This window comes from Phycodurus eques, chromosome 2, assembly GCF_024500275.1.
Source record: "Phycodurus eques isolate BA_2022a chromosome 2, UOR_Pequ_1.1, whole genome shotgun sequence".
Lineage (NCBI taxonomy): Eukaryota > Metazoa > Chordata > Actinopteri > Syngnathiformes > Syngnathidae > Phycodurus > Phycodurus eques.
In genome coordinates, this window is record NC_084526.1 from 13,022,646 (window position 1) to 13,033,829 (window position 11,184).

The following is an 11,184-nucleotide window of genomic DNA, read 5'->3' on the forward strand; positions in this document are numbered from 1 at the left end:
GTGGGAGCTCTTCAATCAAGCTTTGACTTTCTGTCTCTGGTTTTGTACAGTGTGAGTTGGAAATTAAAAACAACATTCACAATACAGTCATGGGCATTTGTGTATTGTAGTGAATTTGATCAGGTCCCCCTCTTCTTCGAAGAAAAAAAAGACAGATGGATGTTGAGAATAGTGGAAAAAGACACCGTTGATGCAGGTTCGCTGAATAGGAAGGATTATTTATTTATTATTTATTTATATCAAGTCATGTATCAAAACAATGCTCTAGCGTGAGAGCCACCTCATAAATTTGGTAACTCTTCCTTGTCTGCTTATAAGCCCCTCCCGGTCAGTTTATTGTGATAAACTTATACTATTGCTTGATTTTTTTTTTAATTCCCTTTGAAGTCCTGTCTCCCCTTTACGGTCCCCACTCATATACACTACTGGAAGGGACTGTTTTTTGAAAAACAATAAATGTTTATGATATCAACTCAAAGGAGGCCTCAAAAATCCTGAAGGCTATTTACTGTTTTGCCTATTGTGGTGGAAATGAACACATTAGGTTTACGAGAGGACTACATTCATGTGTTTTAACATGCACATCACACAGAAAAGTGAAACACACATTTCACCAAATGAAGCAATAAATATCATACTTATCATATACCTCAGTATCAAGAAGGGCTACTATTTTGTTTGAGCATTGTCATTGCGATGTACGTGTGCGCAATAGTCACGTCGCAGTGTCAGCTGCGATGTTGGTGTACTGTAATATGCAGTGAATCAACTGTATTATTAAAAGTGACCAGCAGAGGGACCTATGTGTAAGGTGCATTCAGGGACACTGCTATTGGGACTGAATGTGTTTTTATTTTTTGTAATACAGTACATAATTGTAAAAATGGATTACAAGAAATATCATTGTATTGTATCATTATATCACAATGCTTTAGTTAAAGCACTGTACAATCACACTGTGAAAATATCTAATATATTTAGTTTTGTAATATAATAAAAGATTAATTATTTTGTTAATATAGTCAGGCAGAGCTTCGAGGAATGTAAGGTTAGATGGTTGTGTGTCCTTTCACCATTGTTCCTGTCATACTGTGTTGCTTGTTTTTATTTGCACATTAAGGACAAAAGTCCTGTTTTTGTTTTAAGTTCTCATGTTTAAAAACACCATTCAAGCACTAAGTATTTTTCTCATGTTTTTGAGATTGTAGGGTGAAAGCTGCAGCTGGCTACTAGTGTTGACTGAATGGGTGACAACAATGGGGAAATGAAATGCCAGTATTTTTTAGGGTAATAGCCCCTCAGCAACATTGGCAGGGGGGGGGGGGGGGGGGGGGGGGAGAGAGACTATGAAATAGTTCATTTTTGGACCGGTGAACTTAGTTCAAAATATTGAAATGAGCTAATTAATTTTTGGAACAATGAACTAAACTTGGAACTACTGTACAGCCCTAGTATCAATAGCATAATGATCCAGATGGGACTTGAACCCACAATTCCCAGCTCCGGAGGCTGATGCCTTATCCATTAGGCCACTGGACCATAGGTACTGCTAGAAACAAAAACAAGGCAGCGGTGTGAAGAAGTAAGCGGCTGGCGGAGGAGTCCAACCCTCTCGACAACTGTTCTATTAACTGCAGCTCGTTGTTTCGGGTCACACCAACACCTCTGCACACACGTCAGAGAAGCCTGCTCAACTAATCAATCAATAATTTAATTCATTCATCTTCCGTTCCGCTTATCCTCACAAGGGTCACTTGCGTGCTGGAGCCTATGCCAGCAATCTTCGGGCAGGAGGCGGGAACACCCTGAACTGCCAGCCAATCGCAGGGCACATATAAACAAACAACCATTCGCACACACATTCACACCTACGGGCAATATAGAGTCTTCAATTAACCTACCATGCATGTTTTTGGGATGTGGGAGGAAACCGGAGTGCCCGGAGAAAACCCACGGAGGCACGGGGAGAACATGCAAACTCCACACAGGTGGGGCTGGGATTTGAACCCCGGTCCTCAGAACTGTGAGGCAGATGTTCTAACCATGCCCGACTGGTTAGCACATGCCACCCAATTAATAATTTGATATGTTAAAAGATTATGATGATAAGGTAAGACAGTAGTTTCACAGTTGGTCTGCTCAACATAGTTCAATGTCATTGGCTCCTAAAGAAATTGAGAGGCTTGTTTATTTATTTATTTTAAAGACTAAAATGATTACATTATAAATGTGTGAACTTGTCAACATGCATGTAAAAGAACAGCACAGCTGTCAAACTTGGCTGTAGGTGTTGGTTTATTCTTTAGCTGCAGTGTCCTGGCAGCAGTCACTGATGGTGTAGTGGTACACTCCCCTGACTTTGGTGCAGGCAGCGTGGGTTCAGTTCCCACTCAGTGACGGTGTGAATGTGAGTGTGAATGGTTGTCTGTGTCTGTATGTGCCCTGTGATTGATTGGCGACCAGTTCAGGGTATAGTCCACCTTTCGCCCGAAATCAGCTGGGATAGGCTCCAGCGTCCCGCAACCCTAACCAGGATAAGCGGTGTTGAAAATGGATGGATGTTCTGGCAGCGGTGCTTTTAATGGTACCCAGGGAGTACAACCTATGACAGAGTGTATGGTTAAGTAATTTACAAAGAGAGAGAGAGTGAGAGAAAATATGTCAGGTTGAAGAGAGGCAAAAAGAGAGAGATTCATTAGTGTTTTCCATTCGTTCCATTAGTATAGGCAGATAGAGCTTTTACTTTTCCCATTATTGTTCTCGGCTCGCACAAATCAAAGCGGCAGGACTGTTTTTGTCTCTTAGTTTCACCATGTGTGAGAGCCTAATAAGGAGAATGAGATAAAGCGAGGTATCCAAATAACAAAAAGACTTGAATAAAAGGACGGCCAAGCGAGACTCCATATTCTATTCTAATGGGCCTTAATGGGTTTTATAGAAAGTTACTGATGTTATTCCTCCTTCACCTTGCTCATTCACACACGTTGGGCAATAGTGGTAAAATAAGATGAGCATGCATAACAGTCGGATAAACAACAAAAACCTAAAACCTTTGCTGTGTGAAAATAAAGCACAGACTTCCATGCCACAGTGTCAAAAGGGGGAAATGTCCTATGCTCATCAGCTGTCACTCAAGCTCTGTTCTTCAACTAGTTTATTGATAACCCAATCCTAACCTGAAGGCCAGACGCACACCGATGTACCCAAACGCGACATTAAGTGGACCATCGTGAAAAATTGCACTTGGTGACTCTTCCCCGCAAACCAAGAGATCGAGCACTGTACATCTACCAACGCGCTGCAATGGAAAAGCTGCAACCCTGTATGAGGTTTTAAGGATCTACTTACAATATGTGTATTATGTGTATTATTTTTTTATTTAACCACAAAAACATGGCCTAATTTTCAATGTGGGAGTGGATAGCCACAAAGAGAGGAAATGGGATCAATAAAGGAGAGGATGTGAATATTTTGAGAGGCTATTGGCAATGAGTGTTCACTGCATTCGCTGACTGAATGTGGATTTGGACATTTTTGCTTTCTAGCTACAGATACATATGAAATTATATAGTTAAGTATTATTGTAAAAAGGTATTCATATTTATTGTATGTACTGTACTATATTGGTTGGCAGAGCCGCAGTGGCAGCAAGCTGGGTCTCACCTACGCTTAAAACGTGTAAATGTTTTTTTTTATTTTTTGTGAAAGCTTTTGCATTTTTGATTTGCTGTTACATCTGCTTTGTTCCGGCGATTAAAAATTTCAATTGCACCAAAACCAGTTTCCAATGGTTGGTCACTCATGAAAACTAGTTGCCGAACCCCACACACTGCATTAGGTCAGTCGGTGTCAGCTGCGTCGCTTGGTGTGCCGAAGCACTGAAAACATGACAGAAATTAGACATTCTGGAAAAAAGTACATACTAAAACCAGCCCTAATCCAAATGTTATACCTAGTTCAAAACACGCACCTAAACCATAAAGTTTAGGGCCTATGCAAAGCCTAACCCTAACCCTAACCCCTAACCCCTAACCCTAACCTTCGGTGCTAGCTCAAACCCTGCCTAAACCTAAACCCAGCAAATCCAGACCTAATCTGACCATAACCTCAAACCCAAACCCTCAGTGAGATTTTGGTCTAATCCCTTAGTTCCCTCTAAATGCAGATTCTTCATTTTACCACAACATTTCAGAGTTGTTGTTGTTGTAGTTTTTTTTAAATGGCCCATTCAAAATGAGGACCTCTGTGAACATAATAATACATAGCAGAAGTCAGTTTGCAAGGTCTTTCTCACTTATAGTCCCTTGTGCCCCTAACTTTGAAGACAGTTGTTTGTTGTTTATACAGTCTACATATGGACAAAGACTTTATTAGCAAGGCTGGCATCAACACATGCATGATTAAAAACGTTGCTGTCCTCTTTGACGTTTCATGCCAAGCTTATTCCATTCTCGCTTTTTGAGTCATGACTAAATCGTCAGAGTTGGCTGTCAGCAGAGGACACACTTCCAAAAGGAACATGCCATCTCATCTGATAGAACTTCAGAATATTCTTCCAAAGGACAAACCAGTGAAACGCTGTACGTTCTCCCTCAGACCTCACATTGTGACATTTTCCCCCTGAGGTATGTAACCTTTATCAGAAAGCCAAGTCCAATGTTGCTTCAGCTAACTACTGATCCACTCCCGGGGAGCTCATTAGCCAGTCACACACTGAACGGCCGTTTCCCAGACACTGGAGCCATTAGGCTCTTCACAAATAGAAACGCTACCTGAGGACAGCCGGCAGCCGGGGAGCGGCCGAGAGGCCAAGTGATGAAAATGAGTGCGACCCACGTAGGACTCAGTATCTGGGTCTTCGTGGGTGAACATGTCTGCTGCTTCAGCAGCTGTGTGAGGTTTGTTTATCTCATAGGAACAGTTTCCTGATACTGTTTTTCAAAGGGACATATTCTGAAAATTTTACTTATTAATTTATTGTATACAAATAGTCTCTGGAGTGTGACATTAAACAACCATGTAAATCTTTTGTTATCTGCCTAATTCTGAAAATGTGTCGGTGAGCAGTGTCGACACCCAAACGCTGATCAGCTCGTCTTTGGGGTGGTCTTCCTTTGGACCTCAGGCGGAAACGGGGCAGGTTTGGTTGATGAAAAACCAGATTCAAAAATAAAAATAAATAGGAAAGGAAAATTGCTGTCCCGTTTGGGATGCGCTCAAACTTCCCTGCCGGTTGACCTGGTGGCGGGCCGAGCTCTGGCCCTCAGAGGCGTGTGGGACCGCCGGTACGGCATCCCGGCAGTTGCTCGCTCAGGCCCCGCCGACCGATCATGGCTAGGGAAAGCAATCAGAGCCGCATGGTCTACCTCTTCGATTGAAAACGCTGCCGGCTTGGTTGCGACGGACATTGCCGCACGTGGTGGCTCCCGAGGACAAAAAGAAGGGGGAGGGGTTTGGCCGTAGTACACCCAGCTGGCGAGCTGCCAGCAAAGGTACGAGGAGAAGGAAAACCAAAACTCGCCTCAACTCAACTCAACTGTTAAATACCCCAGGGGCGGGACGTAGGAAGAAGGAGTGCCGACTTGGAGAAGACCATGCCCACCAGCCTGAAACTTGTCTACAAATTTAAGTAAATGGGTTTTAAAATAATTTTAATCTCCAACACTCCCAACTTTGTACTTTCTCACGCATAGAATCATTGTTTAAACTTTGGTTGCTTATTGTTCATTTCGTACTGTTTGATTTAAAATCATGAACAGCTTTCAAAATCTTGCAGACGACCTGTCAAAGTGAGAATGGGGACACAGACACCAAGGCATACATTTGGAATATTTCTACAGAGTTTGCAAGATATAAAAATTGACATTTTATCTTCCATTAACAAACATCAATAGCACAGCCACAAGTTCTGGCGCTTGCAGTTCCTCTCAACGCCAGTGGGTGAAGCCTCACGCGCATGGGTGAATATTAACCACATTGTCTTCCCCAACCATTTGGTCCACGAAGGGGTCTTTTGAAGACAGGTATCAAGATTTGACGGGAAGCTGCTAAATAGGTGGTCCACTTGACGTACCAGGCAGTCCTAGTCGCCGTCTCACAGCAGAGCAGCGTGGAGGAGTTGGGTTCTCCGTCTCTGTGGCGCCTCGATTTGCGGCGCACATGTCCGTATCTGTATCGCTCTGAAAGTGTCTCATCAAATCTCATTAGATACACTAATGGACATCTTATTCTTGTCTTTTATGTATCGGACAAAAAAATATATATACAGTAAATTACCAGTACTGAATAAAAATATCAACTTGAAGTTTTCATACCAAGGGAAAGAGGTGTTTTAAAAGTATTCACCAGCTCTAGACCAATTCACTGGTCCATTTAATGGAAGCTGCTCAATATGTGGCAGGTCACCAGGCAGAAGTCAGGTGTCGGTGATGGCTCTGTGGATCTTGACACGCTGTAAGTAATTACAGCAACTTTGAACTTCTGACTGCAGGTTTTGGTATTACTCAGTCTGGCAAACACGAAGCGTCCAATTAAATGAACACATAAAAATTCTGACAGATAGCAGCTTCCATTTTGTGTAGTGTTATATTCTATTTCTTTAAACGTCAGGTCCCTGAGTGACAACATCAGAAGGCAAATAAAGTGAACATAGTCCCACATTTGTCAAAAGTCTGCACTATTAAAAAGTTCCCAAATTTTAAATCCACCATTAAGTCTTTTGACTTGACAGAGACAAAGGCTGAGGAACGAAGCCGGATAATGAGAGATGGATGTGAGTGAGCGCCTCGAAGGGACAAGGTAAGCTGAACGCCCCAATCCAACACGATGTGGCATTCTTCATTAGGGCAGCCATCTAATTAAGCACACAGTGATGCGCCGCGAGGCATGCGCCCTTATTAAGGATGTGATGCCAATTAGTTGATTCTTTGTGAGGCAGTTCCTGCAGTCTTTACAAGCTCATAAATGAGACCCCGTCTCACTGTCTTTACCTCCTCCATGACAAGAGGTTGGGTTTTCGCCTTGTGACAAGGATCAGTCAAAAACAACCCATCCAATTTGGCCCAAACCTCATAGAGGGGTGTGGCATGGGTCAAGGAAGGTCGTCTTCTATCTTAGTGCAGATATAACAAGCAGATCCAGGATTTCATTGAAATGATTGTAAAAATTCAGATTAATCTGCCAGTGAACATTCGGGACAGCTGGGGTAGTAACTCACGAGATTCAGCTGAATCATCACTGGAGACGGGTGACTAATGTTTCTAATGTAAAATCATGTTCCTGTCGATTGTCGATGGGCGAGGTGCGGCCAGGATAGATTTTCTATTCAAACACCTTAGTGTGTGTGACAAACTAAACCTTTTTTTTCATTGGCCAATTTTTTATAGTTAAAACCATATATGAACTGCCTAACATCAAGTGGTCTGGAAAATGTCTGCTGTTACTGAGAAAAGTAATCCATTTGGTAAACATTCATATACAGTGGACCCCCACTATTCGTGGGGTATAGGGACCGGGCCCGACTGCGAATAGTGAAATTCCGCAAATAATTGACACCGATTACAATTTGTAAAACATTGAAACATTTTTGTTTGTTTTTTTAAACCAAAAAAAATCTGAATAACCGGGGATAAACTGAAAAGAAGCATTTTGGGGGATTGGTTCCCCCAAAATCCATGAAAGAAAATCCATCCATCCATTTTCTCTCACTTATCTGAGGTCGGGTCGCGGGGGCAGTAGCTTTAGCAGGGACACCCAGACTTCCCTCTCCCCAGCCACTTCATCCAGCTCTTCCGGGGGTATCAGGAGGCGTTCCCAGGCCAGCCGAAGGATGTAGTCTCTCCAGCATGTCCTGGGTCGTCCATGGGGTCTCCTTCCGGTGGGACATGCCCGGAACACCTCATGAGGGAGGCGTCCGGGAAGCATCCAAATCAGATGCCCCAGCCACCTCATCTGGCTCCTTTTGATGTGGAGGAGCAGTGGCTCTACTTTGAGATCCTCCCGGATGACCGAGCTTCTCACCCTTTCTCTAAGGGGACCCTGTGGAGGAAACTCATTTCGGCCGCTTGTATCTGGGATCTTGTTCTTTCGGTCACGTCCCACAGCTCGTGACCATAGGTGAGGGTAGGAACGTATATCGACCGTTAAATCGAGAGCTTCGCCTTTCGGCTTAGCTCCTTCTTTACCACAACGGAACGATACAAAGTCCGCATCACTGCAGACGCTGCACCGATCCGCCTGTCGATCTCCCGTTCCATTCTTCCCTCACTCGTGAACAAAACCCCAAGATACTTAAACTTCTCCACTTGGGGCAGGATCTCATCCCCGACCTGGAGAGGGCACGCCACCCGTTTCCGACTGAGGACCATGGTCTCAGATTTGGAGGTGCTGATTCTCAGCCCAGCCACTTCACACTCAGCTGCGAACTTATCCAGTGAGAGTTGGAGGTCACGGCTTGATGAAGCCAACAGAACCACATCATCTGCAAAAAGCAGAGATGCAATACTGAGGCCACCAAACCGGACCCCCTCTACGCATCGACTGCGCCCTAAAATTCTGTCCATAAAAGTTATGAACAGAATTGGTGACAAAGGGCAGCCTTGACGGAGTCCAACCCTCACCGGAAACGAGTCAACCCCAGATAGGAGAGCCCGCCTCAGAGAACACAGACTCTGCTCCCTCATAGGTAGGCGTGTCGGTGGAATTGGATGGAATCTTAGAAGTATTCTCCCCACCAGCTCACAACATCTCGAGTTGAGGTCAGCAGCGCCCCATCCCCACTATACACAGTGTTGATGGTGCACTGCTTCCCCCTCCTGAGACACCAGATAGTGGACCAGAATTTCCTCGAAGGTACCCATCAGCTGCCTCAGGTGTCTCACAGGCCAAAAAGGCCCAATAGGACTCCTTCTTCAGCTTCACGGCATCCCTCACCGTTGGTGTCCACCAACGGGTTCGGGGATTGCCGCCACGACAGGCACCAACCACCTTACGGCCAACAGCTCCGGTCGGCCGCCTCAGCAATGGAGGTGCGGAACATGGTCAACTCGGACTCAATGTCCCCCGCCACCCCCGGAACATGAGCAAAGTTCTGTCGGAGGTTGAGTTGAAACTCCTTCTGACAGGGGATTCTGCCAGACGTTCCCAGCAGACCCTCACAATACGTTTTGGCCTGCCACGTCGGACCGGCATCTTCCCCCACCATCGGAGCCAACTCACCACCAGGCGGTGATCAGTTGACAGCTCCGCCCCTCTCTTCACCCGAGTGTCCAAGACATGAGGCCGCAAGTCCGATGGCACGACCACAAAGTCGATCATCGAACTGCGACCTAGGGTGTCCTGATGCCAAGTGCACGTGTGGACACCCTTATGCTTGAACATGATCGGGCGGGGGGGGCCGTTCCTCCCAATCACGCCCTTCCAGATCTCACTGTCATTGCCGACGTGAGCATTGGAGTCCCCAGCGGGAGCGCTCTCCAGCACACACTCCAAGGACAAAAAGTGTGGGTACTCTGAACTGCTGTTTGGTGCATAGGCACAAACAACAGTCAGGACCCGTCCCCCCACCCGAAGGCGGAGGGAGGCTACCCTCTCGTCCACTGGGGTGAACCCCAACATACAGGCGCCGAGCCAGGGGGCAATAAGTATACACACACCTGCTCGGCGCCTCTCACCGTAGGCAACTCCAGAGTGGAAGAGAGTTCAACCCCTCTCGAGAGGACTGGTACCAGAGCCCAAGCTGTGTGTGGAGGCGAGTTCGACTATATCTAGTCGGAACTTCTCGACCTCACACACCAGCTCGGGCTCCTTCCCTGAGGTGACATTCCACATCCCTAGAGCCAGCTTCTGTAGCCGGGGATCGGATCGCCAAGGTGCCTTCGGCCACCGCCCAGCTCACACTGCACCCGACCCCTATGGCACCTCCCACAGGTAGTGAGCCCATGGGAATGGGGACCCACGTTACCCTTTCAGGCTGTGCCTTGCCGGGCCCCATGAGTGCAGGCCCGGCCACCAGGCGCTCGCCTTCGAGCCCCACCTCCAGGCCTGGCTCCAGACGGGGGCCCCGGTGACCCGCGTCCAGACAAGGGAAAACTGAGTCCATTTTTTGTCGTCATCATAAGGGGTCTTTGAGCCGTGCTTTGTCTGGTCCCTCAGGACCTGTTTGCCATGGGTGACCCTGCCAGGGGCATAAAGCCCCAGACAACTTAGCTTCTAGGATCATTGGGACACACAAACCCCTCCACCACGATAAGGTGACAACTCAAGGACGGGGGTAAAAAAAAAAAAAATTTTTTTTAAATGTTTTCAATATTGGGAATAGGTGAATCTGTGAGGGCCGAACCGCAAGTATGCGGGGGTCCACTGTAATAATAATAATAATCATGATCATAAAAGAATAGCACTGTGGTATGTGGGTTCGAATCGTAGCTCCGACTTCCTGTGTGGAGTTTGTGTTGGTTTCCCCCAGGTACTCTGGCTTCCTCCCACATTCCAAAAACATGCATGTATTCAGAGCCTTTGCTGTTACACTCATATGTTTAACTCAGGTGCTGTCCATTTCTTCTGATCATCCTTGAGATGGTTCTACACCTTCATTGGAGTCCAGCTGTGTTTGATTATACTGATTGGATTTGATTATCAAAGCCACACACTATATAAGACCTTACAGCTCACAGTGCATGTCAGAGAAAATGAGAATCATGAGGTCAAAGGAACTGCCTGAAGAGCTCAGAGACAGAATTGTACCACTGTAAGTGTGCATGCATGCATGAGATCCCTCTCCCCATCTCCTTCACAATCACTAGAGCCCATCTTGCTCCTGACAGCAAACATGCTTAATCCCCTCCACAACATCACCAGCCCACTAAACTCACTGACAGGAAAAGGTCACAAAGGCAAAATAATTGTTTGTTTACAACAAGCGAGGCCTTTCGGTGGCTGGCTGTATGTTAATGTGATGGCTGGTGTCACAGGTTTAGTTTCGATTTTTAATTTGCATTTTGATTTTCTTCAGAAGATAGCTGAGATGTTAACTGTGTTCAAGATGGCAATTGCAATAACAATTCATGAATTCTAGTGACAAAATCATGTATATGCAGGAGATGGTTGTTAATGAAGGTGTACATTATGATGGCTGATCCAAGTAAGGATTATTCAAAATATTCCTCCCATAAAGCTGAAAAAACC

The 11,184-nt window shown here is 45.6% G+C and overlaps 1 non-coding gene across 1 annotated transcript; it reads right to left on the reverse strand.

Annotated features, from left to right (window-relative positions):
• Nucleotides 1–1,466: 1,466 nt before the first annotated feature.
• trnar-ccg (transfer RNA arginine (anticodon CCG)) lies at nucleotides 1,467–1,539 on the reverse strand. The gene has a single exon. It is a non-coding gene; the product is annotated as a tRNA-Arg (tRNA).
• Between the last annotated feature and the right edge of the window lie 9,645 nt (nucleotides 1,540–11,184).